This window comes from Podarcis pityusensis (genome assembly GCF_964106645.2).
Source record: "Podarcis pityusensis genome assembly, chromosome: 8".
NCBI lineage: Eukaryota > Metazoa > Chordata > Lepidosauria > Squamata > Lacertidae > Podarcis > Podarcis pityusensis.
The window spans coordinates 35405391-35420707 of NC_138033.1; the positions used below are offsets into that span (position 1 = coordinate 35405391).

The window sequence follows — 15317 nt, forward strand, 5'->3', positions numbered from 1 at the left end:
ATACGTCACACTTGGCCTGTGGGGGGGGGGTGAGATGGCCATAAGTTGTTTTTTAGAATTGTTGTGAATGTTTTAAAGTGTTTTAAAGGTATTTTAGGTAGTTCAGATCCACATTGTGGTATTGTAACACACTGGCACACTGATTAAAACAACGAAGGGTTGGCTTATTTGTTTATTTCCTTAGTTTTCATAAATGATAAATCGGAGAACCTGCCTGGGAAAGGGAGATGACACAGAAGAGTGGGGGGCCGAGGAAAGAGAAAATGGCCTATTGTGGCTCTTTTTTTGGTTCTTTTGAAAACCACTATCATCTGAGAAACCCAAGTCACACGTTGTGAAATATTGCCTGCATCCAGGGAAGCAAAGGATGCCTCCTCCATTGTGCAAAGAGTTACTGCACGTCCAATAAACACAGCTTGGAGGCAGAGGCATAAAGGAACATCTGCCAGCAGCTGGAGAGCTCCTCCCAACTCGGCCCACAGACATATCTTCACTTCTCTGACCCTTCCCTTGAAAAGAATAGCAGGAATATCACACAAGGCAGCCAGGAGGTATTGTTCACTTCTGAATTTTGAGTTGTTACACTGACCTCAGCTCCTGCTGCCCTGCCAAGCCATGGGAGAGAGAGCAGGGCTTGGAGGCAGAACAAGATGGTCCCAGATTTAGTCACTGGAAGCATCTCCCATAAGGAGGAGGAGTTGGCAGGCAGGTGATGGAAAAGACCTGACCCTGATCACAGAAGGCAATATTGGACTACATGAAGAATACTAGTCACCCTCTTCTGCATCCCCTGATCAGCCAAGCCTGCCATACCTTGCCACCACAAAACACCATTCCTGTGGAAGAAGAAAAAGTGAGGAAAGGAGGCATTCCTGCACACACATGCCTGGCACTTGGTGCAGAGGCCAAATCTGCTCTGGGGTTGTACCAGATCATTGGGCTCTCTGGGATGCTGCTCTAGGACCTGAGCTCTGTGGGTTTTGCAGTGGACAACCAAGCTGAAGGCTGCCTCTGTGCTGGCTTCACACTGTTCAGCAGCACTACCTCATAAGTTGCTGGAGAGTTATCCTGGTTTACAACTAATGGAGGCCCATTGGGTGGAAGGCAGGGAGACTAACACTAGGGTGGAATCTACACACATATAAAAGCCATGCTGAAAATGCTTTTTTTTAAAAAATGCATTGAATTTTCCATAAGGCTCACCATCGCCATCTAGTGTCACATTGTATATTGCACTTAAAACACACTGAAAAGGTTTTATTTGCAGCTGTATAGCTGAGTCCCAGATGAGATGCGAGTGGCTCTGTGGCCTAAACCACAGAGCCTAGGACTTGCTGATCAGAAGGTCGGCGGTTCGAATCCCCGCGAAGGGGTGAGCTCCCGTTGCTCGGTCCCTGCTCCTTCCAACCTAGCAGTTCGAAAGCACATCAAAGTGCAAGTAGATAAATGGGAAGGTAAATGGCATTTCCGTGCGCTGCTCTGGTTCGCCAGAAGAAGCTTAGTCATGCTGGCCACATGACCCGGAAGCTGTACGCCAGCTCCCTCGGCCAATAAAGTGAGATGAGCGCCGCAACCCCAGAGTCGGTCACGACTGGACCTAATGGTCAGGGGTCCCTTTACCTTTACTAGCTGAGTCCCTGGGTGGAACTAGAACCAATGCCTGACAGAGCTAACTAAAGTGGCATTCAAACACCCATTCCCTATGCACACACTGCATTTCCAGTGCTATTTTGTAATCTGTGTTCACATAATGGTATTCAAGATGCATTTGTAGCTGTACTTTGTTATAAAATACTACAGATCAATACACACACTGGAGTCTTTAAGCAGTTCCTAACTGATCTCTAGCCAAGGTTTCAAAGCTTTATATAAGGTAGATACATCCCCACCAACGCTGAACCTCCCCTCAAACGAATCAGAATCAGCGCTCCAGAAGTAGCTGTTGTTGTCTAACTGGCCACAAGCCTTATGCAACCAGGACAAATGTTCAATAAGTGACCGAAGACCGTTGCCAAAAGTAGGAGAAACTTAAGAGATGAATATCACCCCCCCAAAAAAGAGCAAGACATGGAGTAGTTTTGCCAGCAGTTTTTGCAGAGTTATGTGAGTTTTGTATGTCACAGGAAAAGAGGAGCCAGCCTTTATAAGAAAAAGAAAACTTGCCTACTGGCCTGCAGTGAATTATTGATAGGGCAAAGTCACACTCATCTATGAAAGAGGAATGAAATGCAACCTCCGCAAGGCCACATGTGTAATGTGGTCCAAAGTTTAGCAAGCACATGCAGCTGCTGGTCTCTTATGCTCAGTTGAGCTCATGTTTGCCAACTTTGAAACCAAAGGAGGAGGTCCCTCAATAAAACATGCAAAATAAGCCACAAACCAACGAATAACAGATTAGTAATGAAATACATATATATAAGGTACAATAAGAAAATACACAACTATGTCTCACTGGAAGAAATTTTATAGTAAGGGGGGAAAGCATCCGCCACTGGAATATAAAACTGTGCAACTGAACAAGTTTGTTTTTTCCATTCTGCGCAAGTCTGATTTTGCTAGTCAGGGGGTGGGACAAAAGGCCCATAAGTGTAGAGCAGCCTTCCCCAACTTGGTGTCCTCCAGGTGGTTTGGACTACAACCCCTGTGCTGGCCAGGGCTGACTGGTGTTGCAGTCCAAAACAAATGGAATTGGGAAAAGCTAGAGTGGACAATGTGAACTAGGTAGACTGGTAGTTCTGACATGGCTTCCTAGGTCCCTATAATAGAAATGCAGAAATGACACAACTAATTTGAGTATTCTCTTGCAGACTGTGAAGCAGTGAGAGCAGCCAGAGGAACAGTCAGCAGGGACTGGGAGAGACAACCAAAATAGTTATCTGTTGATACAATTGCCTCTCCGTTCTGCATACTGGACCAACGTTACTGAAACTTGCCAAGAGAATCAGCGATGCTTCCTATGAACTGAATCTCAGAGATTGGGACTTCATGTTCAATGTACATGTGCTCAACCCCAAAGTTGAGGCTTTCCTCCTTTTGCTCATGGGTGGCGCTGTGGATTAAGCCACAGAGCCTAGGACTTGCCGATCAGAAGGTCGGTGGTTCGAATCCCCGTGACAGGGTGAGCTCCCATTGCTCGGTCCCAGCTCCTGCCAACCTAGCAGTTCGAAAGCATGTCAAAGTGCAAGTAGATAAATAGGTACCGCTCCGGCGGGAAGGTAAACGGCGTTTCCGTGCGCTGCTCTGGTTTGCCAGAAACGGCTTAGTCATGCTGGCCACATGACCCAGAAGCTATACACCGGCTCCCTCGGCCAATAAAGTGAGATGAGCACCGCAACCCCAGAGTCGGCCACGACTGGACCTAATGGTCAGGGGTCCCTTTACCTTTAACTACAGCAAAACAGAGCACTGTCGTCTTGCAAACTATGGGTGACACTATTAAAATGGGGGGGGGGGAGCAGCCAGCCCCCACCTGTCTGCCTTGGTACTTACAACCAGTCCAGGGGTTTTCAGGCCTTGGCTTTCAGCTTCCTCCTTAGTCTCTGTGTTGCCTTTGTAAAATTCAGCAGGTAAAAGGGGATAAAGCAAAATTAGTTGGCTCTGCCTGTCACTGACCCCGGCTTCCTCATCTGTTGGTCTCCCTGCTTTCCACCCCACTAGCCTGAATGGGCACCAGCCATCACTGCTTGGAAGTAGACAGATGGGCAGGTAGTTTTTCCTCGGAAAAGTCATATGGGTTTTCTCTTAGTCCAGCCCACTGCTCAGCACAGGAACCTTACAATTACAGCACCGGGACAAGTGGCCGTCCAACTTCTGCTCAAATGTTTCCAGTGAAGGGCAGCCCATCACTTCCCAAAACTCACAGGCATAGGACTATTCCACTTTCAACCAACCCTCAAGGTTGGGACGTTTCTCCTCAAGTTTAACTACAACCTGCTTTCCCTGGCCACTTCCACCCATTGGTTCTAGCCCAGCTCTCCAGAGAAGCAGCCCGCTCCATTGTTTGCGTGAGAAAAGCCCTCCAGATATTTAAAGGCTGCTACCATGTCTCCCTCTTAATCCTCTCTCCTCCAGGCTAAACATACTCAGCTCAACCGTTTCAACTGTTCCATATAGGAGTTTTGTTTCCATAATAGCATTCCAGAAAAATGCTATAACTGCCGCATACACACACAATCCCTAGAACGCTGCCAAATACAGTTCATAAATCTTCTCTTGTTAATGACAAAAGCATCGCTCTCTTGGAATGATGTTGCCTGGCCAAGCAGCTGCTAGACATATATAGAGAGTGTGTGTAACAAACACACACACACACGAATGAGAAATAGAGAGTGCTTCATTGTGTATTATTGGCATGATCCAGCAAAACTGGGGCAGCCTAGCTGTGAAGGTGCAAACCACACCTGAGGTCCCATGGACAAGAGCCCCCTGGACCTGCCCCTTCTTGTAACCTTGATGGCTATGCTCTGCCTTCACATTTGGAGGCAGCAATACTTCTGAATCCCAGTTGCTGCAAAGCCCAGGAGGCTTATGCTTGGGTCCTGCTTACAGGTTTCCCACAGTGGTCGCTCACTGTGATGCTGGTTGGATGTTGGATGCTGAACGAACTAGAGGAGCCACTGGCCTGACCCACCAGGCTCCTCTTACCTTCTCTTCCCCCATTGCAACCTGTCTTGCCCAAAGACCCTCCAAAACCTAGAGCAGAAACTGAAAACATAGCTATGCAGATGGTTAAACCATGTCCCACCAGTATCAGTAGTGGCTGGACATTACCCAAATAAATATTTGTTTTTACATTTATGTCCTGGGACCTGTAGTTTACCCTCACAGAGATAGTGCTATCACAAGAGATAGCACCCTTAGCGAAGTTCCCAGGATTATTTGGGGGAAGCCATGTGTTTTAACTGTATGATGTGCACACAGCTGTTGCTGCAATGCAATACATTTACCTGAAGCCATCCCCATTTGAAGTCAATGGTGCTTACTCCTGAGTAGGCATATCTGAGATTGCTTTCAGCTTGGTTTAAGCATCTGGTGTGCCAGAGGTCCCTGCAGCTTGGTCCCACACACAGGTTACCCAGAAGTGACTCTCCCTCCACACCATCAGGGCTTCCTCTTAAGTGATGGTGGCAGAAGTAGGAGCCATGAAGCCCAATTCCATCCACAAGTGCTTGAGAATAGCATTCCAAGGTGCACAAGATTTAGATCACTCTTTTTACCTCCTCTGAAGTGATTTTGTTATCTAATTATTTTTGGTCTTCCTCACGTAGTGAGATGGCCACTATGGGTGTAGCAAATATTTTTGTTGGGGGGGGGGCAGAACCGATGTGATTGGCCAGTTAGTTAAGTACATCTATTGTTTTACTTGATTGGGGAGGCAGCTGCCCCCCCCATGCCCATGGTCATACACGTAAGAAGTCTTTAATTTGAACAGCATTTGGACAGGAAGATGTATAAAGGAAGAAATAGAATGAAACAAACGCTATGCAAATATATTTTGAAGTGTATTTAATTCCCCACCAAACTTTAAAAAAAAAAAAAACAGTTTAACATATAACAGGTCCACAATTGTTTGGTTAATTTCCATAGTCAACTTCCTTCTACTTTTTTTCTATTATTTTGTACGTTTCAGTTGACAGTCCTCTCATATTCCGGTAATAGCAAGGAAATTTCTTGTGCGAAGTTGTTTTTTTAAAACATTTTCTTTTACACGAACTCCCCTGAGCATGGCCTTCATCATGTCCCAGATAGTTTGGTGTTATAAACTGGTTGCTAAGATATCCGAAATAAGAAGACTACCCCCAAGAGGCTGGCAATCTTGTCGGCACTTTGAAAAATCTCCAGACCTGAGGAGCACCCATTCTACAATACTGTAAATACCCGCCAGCGAAGCACCAGGGAAGTAAAAAGAAAAGAAAAGAAACGGTTGTCAGCGACCTATTTACAGTCAGTCCCTCCCCTTACCCCCAAAAATTAATCTGGAAGCCCCCTCGTTTATTTAAACATAAGAACTCCACCCTGCCGCAGCGTCATGTGCGAAGGCGCCCCTTCCCTCGCCTTCTACCTGCTCCTGGCTCAGCCTTCCCAGACAACGCCAAGCCCCCCTCCGTCTCCCCCCGTGTTTCCTTCAACTCCGAAGGGGAGGAGACTAAAAAGTTCTCCCTCTCCTCCAGCCGCGACGGTAGCGGCAATCCGAGCCACGGCAGCAAGGCGGACGGAAAGCGCGAGCCCGAGCCGAGGCGCCATCGGAGGCCGCCGAGGTGAGGGACAAGTCGGGGATCGGAATGGGGCGCCTGAAAGCGGGGCGGGGAGGACAGGCACCCCCACTTTCCTCGTCCTGGCGGGAAGGGAGGCGGGGAGGGAAGGCGCGGTCATCCTCCATATGCATCCTCGGCAAGTCTCGACGCTGCGCTCGCGGGTGGGCTTTTGCGGAGGGGTCGCTTCTCTCCCTCCCCCCAGAAAAAGTAGCCCCCGGTCTTTCTCTGCCCGGTGCCTGCAGCGGGGCGGGGGGGGGGAGGGAGCCGGGAAGAGCCGCCCGCGCGCTTGGAGAGGGTTCCAAGGCGCAGGGCTTGGGGAGGGCGAGGAAGCGCCGTCGCCTGTCCGGGCCGGCCCAGCTATGCGGGGAGGGGGGCGTTTGGAATGCGAGGCGGGCTGGCGGCGCTTCTCAATGGGGAGAAGCGCCCTAGGTGGTCACTCTCCTCGGCCAATGGTCGGGCGGGAGGACGGCGCCGGCCAATGAGAGGTTGGCGCCTGCGAACGAATGTAGCCAAAGAAGCCGCTCTCGGCCAATGGGAGAGCAGACGGGCAAGGCCGGGGGAGTGTGAATGGGTGAGTGGCAGGGGCGCTTGCAGCCTTGTCCCTGCATCTGAGCCGAAGATAGGGGCTTGTGGGGTTTGTTGTGTAATCGGCCCACAGTCCTGGAGAAGGACTTTTCTTTTTGGAAAGTTGAAGTCGGAGGGAAAGGGGTGACTCATGTGTGGCTTTGGTGGGGAGGCTGAAGCAGATGCTGAAGTCCCGGTATTTTTGGAGCTCTGGTTCCAAATGCCTGAGAGTGTTAGACAGACACGGGAGCTGATGTTTTGTATGCCTGAAGGTCCCAGGTTCACTGCGAGAGACTTCAGTGTTTAGAGCTGCTGCCAGTTTGTTTGTTTATATTTATATATACCGCTATATCACCAAAATGTATCAAAGTGGTTTACAACAGTAAAAGTAAGATAAAGCCATATAATAAAAGCACAAAAAGTTGAAAACAACAAAGCTAGAAGCAAAGATCAGTAGACCATTGTGGAGGATGTACTCTTAATTGCCTACATAGACCTGACAGAACAGAAAAGTTTTCAGCAAGTGTTTAAAAGTTGGCACAGAAGATGCCTGCTGAATCTCCCTTGGCAGAGAGTTCCACAGGACAGGGTTTGGTTTCTTCTTGTTGTCAAACGAGCCTCACCAACTCTGAGAAGGACCAGAAATGCTCCTGCAGGTGATCTCAGTGGTCAAGCTGGGATATAAGGGTTTAGGCAGTCCATGAGTGTCAACGATATTGAGCCGAATGAACTAATGGTCTGACTTGGTGTAAATGTATTGATGGACCAGATGCATCTTTGGTGACAGATTTTAGCTGAGTGGTAGAGCATCTGGTTTGCGTTCAGAAGGCCCCAGATTCAATTCCCAGCATCTCCATGTAAGGCTGGGAGAAACCCATGTTTCTGAGCTGGTTGGGCCAATGATCTGATGTGGTATAAGGCAGCTTCCTATGTTCCTAAATTCAGATTGTACAATCAGCATTGATTGGGAGGCCTTACGCAACAGAGTCACCTCCCCAAAAGTTTGGACTTTATGTGATAAGAAATGTGACATGAAGATGCACTGGATGGTGAACATAAGAATAGCCAATGGCCCTTCTAGTCCAGCATCCTGTTCTCACAGTGGCCAACCAGATACCTGTGGGAAAGTGTGGGATGACCCCGATGCAACATCATTTAGCCTCCCCACATATATATGTGGATGCAAACTCAATAAGCAGCTTGTCATTTATTCAACTCTTGACATTCTATTTTTATTGCCATTTTTCTGCCTATTTTAAGACTCCAGTGCAGCGTTTTCATGCATACTTTGTCCCCATCACATAAGACAATAAATTTGTGTGCCGGTAGTTCGTGACAGGCACTTTCTAAGCCCAGCACCTCAGACAATCACATTCAAATTTATTAATAAGGCAACTCAAATGCAAGCTGTGGCAAAACAAAAACACATGAGCATAAATTATACATAAGGACAAAAAAACCCTGACCTATACAATAGATAAGGCATACATTAAAAAAAAAAAAAAATCCCTTGGGGCACCTGCCACTAGATCAGCCTCTGGATGAGGACTCCTGTAAATGCTATTTATAGCTGTGCCAGAGAAGAAATTGCAGGAGGTGCTGGTCTTTGTTCCTCTGTGCTACAAGCTGTGCCTCTCCAAATTCCTTCTGGAACATTGTGCTGTATTTATTTGTGAATACTTGTATGCAGTTCTGTGGTCCGAGGGCTCCCAAAATGCTCTGCATAAAATGTTGCAATAACAGTTGGTCCATTAAAAAACACAATGAAAAATAAAAACAGCAAGAACATAAAAAGAGCCTGTTGCACCAGCCTGTTGCCCATGGCCCATCTAGTCCAGCATCCTGTTCTCACACTGGCCAACCAGGTGCCCCAGGTCCACAACAGCAGCATCTAGCATCCCTCCCTAGTATCACAGACCTCTGCTATAGCAGGACTCAAGAGCGTCATCACGGCAGCCATGTCCAGCAGCAGGTTCCTGCCTCCTTTATTCCTGTTCGTTGCGGTACATACATTGGGTTTAGGCAATTAGGCTGCCTTGACAGCGGTGGGCTGACCATCCTCCATGCCTTGTACTTATCCAATTAAGACTCTCCAGCACCCTCCCATTAAGGTTTCCTGGAGACTTTTCCAGCTTGGCAGAGCTGTTGGCTGCTGCACTCTGGTTGCAAATCCTTCAGGAGCTTGAGTTAATTTCAGCTCTTGGAAGCAAGAGGCGCTCTGCAGAGGGGAGTCTATGAAATGCACAGAAGCCCCCGCAGAAGTATTTGAAGAACCCATGCATTCAGGGGTCAGTCACACTCTGCCACAGATGCCCTATGGCTATGGCTGCTGAGCATGGCTTGGTTCTTCCACTGGCAGTGGAAACAGGGAGACCCACAAATCCTGCCTCAGTTTCTCGGCTAGTAACTAGAATTCTGTGCCACAAAAAGCTGCATTTTGTGACCTTTATAAATTATGCAGATTTGTTTTCTGATTTCTCCCACCTGCATTGTTGCTAGTCAGGGGATGAGAAAGAGCCCTGCAAAGCATATACAGGGATTCCTCTGGCTGCTTGGCGTTTCCTTGGCATTGACCACAAACTTTCAGGCAGCCGTAAGGACTAGAAGCTTTCCTTGAAAACAGAATCTGCTTAGGAAAAGGAATTCTATAGTTAATGCCTTTTTTAAATAACTATTCTGTGCTTCGCCAACCTTCCCTACAGACCCCCTTGGGTGTTAAGATCAACAGAGAGACCCTCATGATATTTCTGCTGCCTCAGACTATTGGCAGATGAAGACCAGGAAAGGGCATTATCTGGCTGCCCCTAAGCTGTGAAATTCCATCCTCACAGAGGTATGGCTGGTACCTTATAGTTTCCGTCATATGCTGAAGGAGTACCTCTTTACTCTGGCCTTTGGCATCTGAAATATACAGTATAGAAATATTAGGACCCTTTGGCATCTGAAATATATATAAATATTAGGAACCAACCTATTATTCTTATTGTACATTGTTTAAATTAACTGATTTTAATATTGTTGTAACCTACCCTGGTACTGGGTTAAACCACAGAGCCTAGGACTTGCCGATCAGAAGGTCGGCGGTTCGAATCCCTGCGACGGGGTGAGCTCCCGTTGCTCAGTCTCTGCTCCTGCCAACCTAACAGTTCGAAAGCACATCAAAGTGCAAGTAGATAAATATGTCCGGCGGGAAGGTAAACAGCATTTCTGTGTGCTGCTCTGGTTCGCCAGAAGAAGCTTAGTCATGCTGGCCACATGACCCAGAAGCTGTACACTGGCTCCCTCGGCCAATAAAGTGAGATGAGCGCCGCAACCCCAAAGTCAGTCACGACTGGACCTAATGGTCAGGGGTCCCTTTACCTTTCACCCTGGGACTATATGGAGAAAGAGAAGTAAGATATCAAATAAATGAATAACCTGATGCCCTCCAGATGCCTTGGACTACAGCTCTCATCAGCCCCAGATGTGTTGGCTGGGCTTGATGGGAGTTGTAGTCCAAAGCATCTGGAGGGCACCAGGCTGGCGTAAGGCATATATGATGCCCTGATAATAGGGTGGCCAGGTACTATATTATGAGAGGACTGGCCAACTCTTATCTTTGATAACTATATTAAAAAAATGATATTTCAGTAGCTGCATATTTTCTGAGTCCTGAGCAGAGCAGAGTGGGGGCAGGGGGAGACCTTGCTACTGTTGTTCCTTAGCTTTTAAGAACATAAGAAGATCCTGCTGGATCAGGCCAATGGCCCATCTAGTCCAGCATCCTGTTCTCACAGCAGCCAACTAGATACACCAGTGGGAAACCTGCAAAGCAGACCTAAATGCTAAAGCACTCTCCCCTCTGCAGTTTCCAGCAACTGACATTCAGAAGCGTTAACTGCCTCTGATCGTGAAACCAGAGCATAGCCATCATGGTTAGTAACCAATTCTAACACCGCCACCACCCCAATCCTTGTGTGTTAAACACACCAGTTTCAGCCTTTGTGTGTTAGTCTCTTGTCTGCCTGTTGTGATATTACAAAGGCTAGAGAATCTTCAGGAGTTTCCACCATCTCTGCTACCCCACTATCTTGCTTGCATCTTGGACAAAGGAATAAGCAAAAGGGGCTGCCAAGCCTGGGCTGGTTGAGGGGGAGGGGGGTAGCTGTGGAAAAGGACTCCTTCCTCGTAGGAAAAGATGCTTTGTTCGCACAGCTGGTTTAGCCATTATGCGCTTGGGCACCAGCCAAACCAGGGTCCCTCTTGCTCTGCAGTTGTCTGCCACATGGTGCCTCCCTTCTTTCCTTCCTGCATTTGTCTCTTGATCCCATGGCAGAGAAGCATCCCACCCTGTATCTCTTGGGGAAAGGTAGTGGCATTGAGGTCATCTGCTAGATTTGATTTCCAGTATGGATCTTGTTCTTCTGCTATTGTCAGCAGTGATACTGAGCCTTCCTTATGGCCCATTTACTTTTTGCTGGGCAGGAAAATAATCAGCAGCTAGGTGTGCAAAGTCCCATCTATCCAAAATCCACGTGCGCATCGGAATGCAGAACCAAGTGCTGTTATCGATCAGTATTGCTCGTTCAATAGCAGACCTGCATCTTTGGCTATGCACAGCAATCAGAAATCAGAGAGTGACATAGAAAGCTGCCTTATACTGGGTCAGATCATTTGACAATGTAGTTCAGTATTGTCTACACTGACCAGCAGCAGCTCTTCAGGGAGTCTTTCTCAACTGTCCTTCAATATTGCAGGAATTGAAATTGGGACTTAAGGCATGCAAGGCAGATACTCCACCACTAAGCTACAGCCCTTGCCTTAAAAATAAAGTAAGATTCCAATCATAGAATCATAGAGTTGTGGATTTGGAACATGGATCCCTGAGGATAATCTAGTACAACCTCCTGCAATGCTGTCCCATAGGGGGATTGAACCTGCAACCGTGGTGTTATCAGCACCATCCTTATGGTTCTAAACAGTGGGCTGATTTAAATAGGAGCCAAGGAAGTTGCCTTATACCAAGCCAGACCAATGATCTATCACACTCTGTATTGCATACACTGACTGGCAGCACCAATGGGTTTTTCCCAACCCTACCTGAAGATGCCTGGAATTGAACCTACGACTTCTGCAGGCCAAGCAGATGCTCTGCTACTGAGAGATGGCCCAACACATCAACTGGGAATACATCAATGGGCCTTGCATGTCTGGAATCTTGCAGCACTGCAGAAATGCATAGAAACCCCAAAACACTTCCCTCTCGCGTTCCCTTTGGACGGGAGCAGCTGGCATTGTGGAGTTTGGTGGAGGCAGTCTGGGGCCTCTGAAGGGCTCGGTGGAAAGCGAGCAGACATCCCGCCCCTGAAACTGAGTAGACCCCTGCCGTCCTCCTCCTCCCTCCTGCAATGTCTGCTTGGTGTCTGGCTGCTAGCACTGGGGTCCTTTTATGTGGGCAAAGCTCTCTGCAGATGGGCATGCCTGCAAACAATTAGGACGAGCTGTGGGCGGCGCAATTTCTGTGGCTCTGGTCGATCCTTTCCAAAAGGCAAAAAGACACACACACACCCTCCCCCAAGTGGAGCAGAAACACTAATATGTAGAGGTGAGGAGATTTGGGGCATATTTTTTGCTGCCTCAGGCAAAATACCCCCCCCCCCCGGATGATGATGATGATTATTATACCCCGCCAATCTGGCTGAGTTTCCCCAGCCACTCTGGGCGGCTTACAGAACATACAAAAACATACTAACCTTGTCTTGTAGCATATTGAGTGATCAAGAGTGGTTAAGGATCTGATTTTTCTGCCTCTTTCTTCCTCCTCTTTGAGCTGGTGATGATCAAGAGGCTCTGGATTGTGTCCCCTAAAATGCAGAGGATATTGCTATGTTAATAGTAGTCCTTATCCTTTTCAGACCCATGTTCCACCTGTTTCCCAGACATGCCTTTCAGGATCCACATCTTAATATATATCTTTTTGCCATTTTTCTGATAGTGATTCCTGCCTTGCAAGGGGTTGGAGCAGATATTCCTTCGGGTCCCTTCCAACTCTGCAGGTCTATGATTCTACAGTAAAGATGCTGTTACAACCCACTTACGTTAGGCAGCAACTGAGTGGTGCAGGACAGGGGAACATTTTGCCCATGAGGGCCACGTGCGGTGATAGGTGGGCAGTCTGGGGCCACATGCCAGTGGGCATCATCCAAGCCAGTGGTGGGCAGCGTGGGCTGGGCTGCTGGTGAGAGAAGGGATGGAGGGCCACTCCATCAATGCATCTGGGGCACGAAACAGCTTTGCCTTCTCTTTGGAACTTAACCTTTTTTCCTAAATTGAAAAGCCCCAAATATTGTGGAGTTAAAAATAACTGTAATGCAAGGCACACCTGCTGGAATTCCAGCTTCCAGACAGCAAATAAGAGCACCAAAGTCTTGCCTTCTTCTCCAACTGACCATCCTAGTCAAGGGGGTGCAGCCCCTGGTTATATTGCACTTACATTTCCATACTAAACATTACCCCCCTGATCCTGGCTCAGTTTCTTCAACGTCTTGTTCCTTTTAGAGCAACTGCCATCCCTGCCACTCAGAACCAAATACTTCCTCCCTTCTGCTGCTTCCTTCTCCTCCTAGAAAGTCCTAAAAGGATTGAGCAGCTCAGCCCTTCCCAGGTGATGCACTTCCAGAGCAGACTTACCAGTATGTCAGCATCTCCTGTCCTGTTTGATTTATTTAACCAGCTTATACCATCATGCCTTTAGGCAGGCGGTGAGTTGGTGCTTAACAAGGAAGGCAACTGGCACAAGCTAGGTGTGCCTGGATTTGCAAAGCCCCTCTTGAGACATCCTCAGCTCACCTCTCCCTGCCCTGAGCTTCCCCTCTCTTTAAAAGGGCAGGAGGGGTAAGCAATGCCTGCTCTCCGAACCCGTGGGATAAGGGGGTGCTATCCTGGCTAAAATGTGTCTGTGAACTCCCATAATCCCTCTTGCTTCTCTGGATGAAGGGTAGAGAGGTCTGTGTGTGTGTGTGTGTGTGTGTGTGTGTGTGTGTGTGTGTGTGATAGCTGTCAACTTACAGATTTGAAAATAAGGGACCAGCAGCCTTGAAAATAAGGGATCAGCAGCCAAAATAAGGGATTTTAGTCAACCAGCAGCCAAACAAATCCTCAAGCGGTGGTTCCCATAGTGCAGCAACCCTGCAAAGGGGATGCAGCAAAGAAAACCACCGTCACCTCTCTGCTGGGAAGCGCTGAGCAAAGGCGAGTCCCCAGGCAACGCGGCCGATTTGATCGGCACAAAGCATGCAAGCTCCACCCCCCCCCCAGTCGTTCTTATACTCCTTATTGGGTGAGCAACGCAGCCAAGCAACACAGTTGGAGCCTCCTTCCTCCCTGGCCGGCAGGGAGGGAGGGAGAGGAGCTGCTTCCTTTGAAACCCGGAAAATTTAAGGGACATCACCAATAAGGGACAGCAGCGGGACATGGCGCTGGGATAGGGGACTTTGCCGCCAAATAAGGGACGGTTGACAGCTATGGTGTGTGTGTGTAAAAACTAGACAACTGTTGGGGGGGTTACATTTATAGCTCTGCCCACTTCTACCTCTGGCCCTGCCCACCATTGGCACATAGCTCTTGGAACCGCCACCCCCAGGTCCAGAAATATTATTGAAAAGCATTGAACTCAAGGTTCTGCCCCCTCTCCTGTAGAAGCCAAGTTCTCTCTATTGGGTTCTGCCCCCTCCCACAAAATTCCTGGTTGCACCCATGCTAACATTTACATTGTCTTTTCTGTAAAGGACTATACAGTATCTGTGTTTGCAGAGGGGGAATAACAGCAGTTTTAAGTGCTACAAAAATGCTACCTTGGGAGAAAAGGCCTTGGTCCTATTCCAAAAATGAGTGACAGTTGTGCATTTATTAAATGAAAAGATCCTGTATTTCTGTGGAAAGGAGAGCACGGTCTGTAAAGAAAATACCATGCTTTGTAGGGTGATTTTGCCATCCAGCTGGCATTAACTTTACTCAGGAAATTCCTACAGGATCTTGAGAGGTTTGGGGAGATGCTTACTTGTGGCTCCCTTTCAGCACTTAAAAACTGCATCCATTTGCTTTGATTAACCGATGCAAACAAGCAATGGCGGGCTCTCATCTCCCCCACTCTCACTTCTGGCACACATCTACACATGTGGCAGCTCCACCACAGCTCAGCCTCATGGAGTGTGTTTGCTTTGTGCATGGGAAACCTTGACAGCCTTGGGAATGTCATACTCTTCTCAGCCTTACCTACCTGACATAAATAAGATGAGAGTTCCAGAGCACTTTGCGTACTGAAAAACACTTCAGGAATGGCTAGCAATGGCATGCTTAATGTGAAATGTTGAAAGCTACTAAACAGCAGAGTGTGTGTGTGTGTGTTTCGGCAGGGAGGGAGGTGTTTGCAAGATGGTTGGGCTGTGGTGGCCCCTTTTAGCTGCAGGAGCCCTGGGTGGGAGGGCAAAGGTCAGGCATGTTTATCTAGGCTTGCTCAGG

General features: G+C 48.0%; 1 protein-coding gene across 1 annotated transcript in view; it reads left to right on the top strand.

Moving 5' to 3' along the window:
• Positions 1–5537: 5537 nt before the first annotated feature.
• The window catches only part of CCDC102A (coiled-coil domain containing 102A), a 38784-nt gene continuing 29004 nt past the window's right edge, over positions 5538–15317 (top strand). The window contains exon 1 of the mRNA XM_081017028.1: positions 5538–6257. The gene's annotated coding sequence lies outside the window, so the exon portion shown is untranslated. The remainder of the gene's footprint in view (positions 6258–15317) is intronic.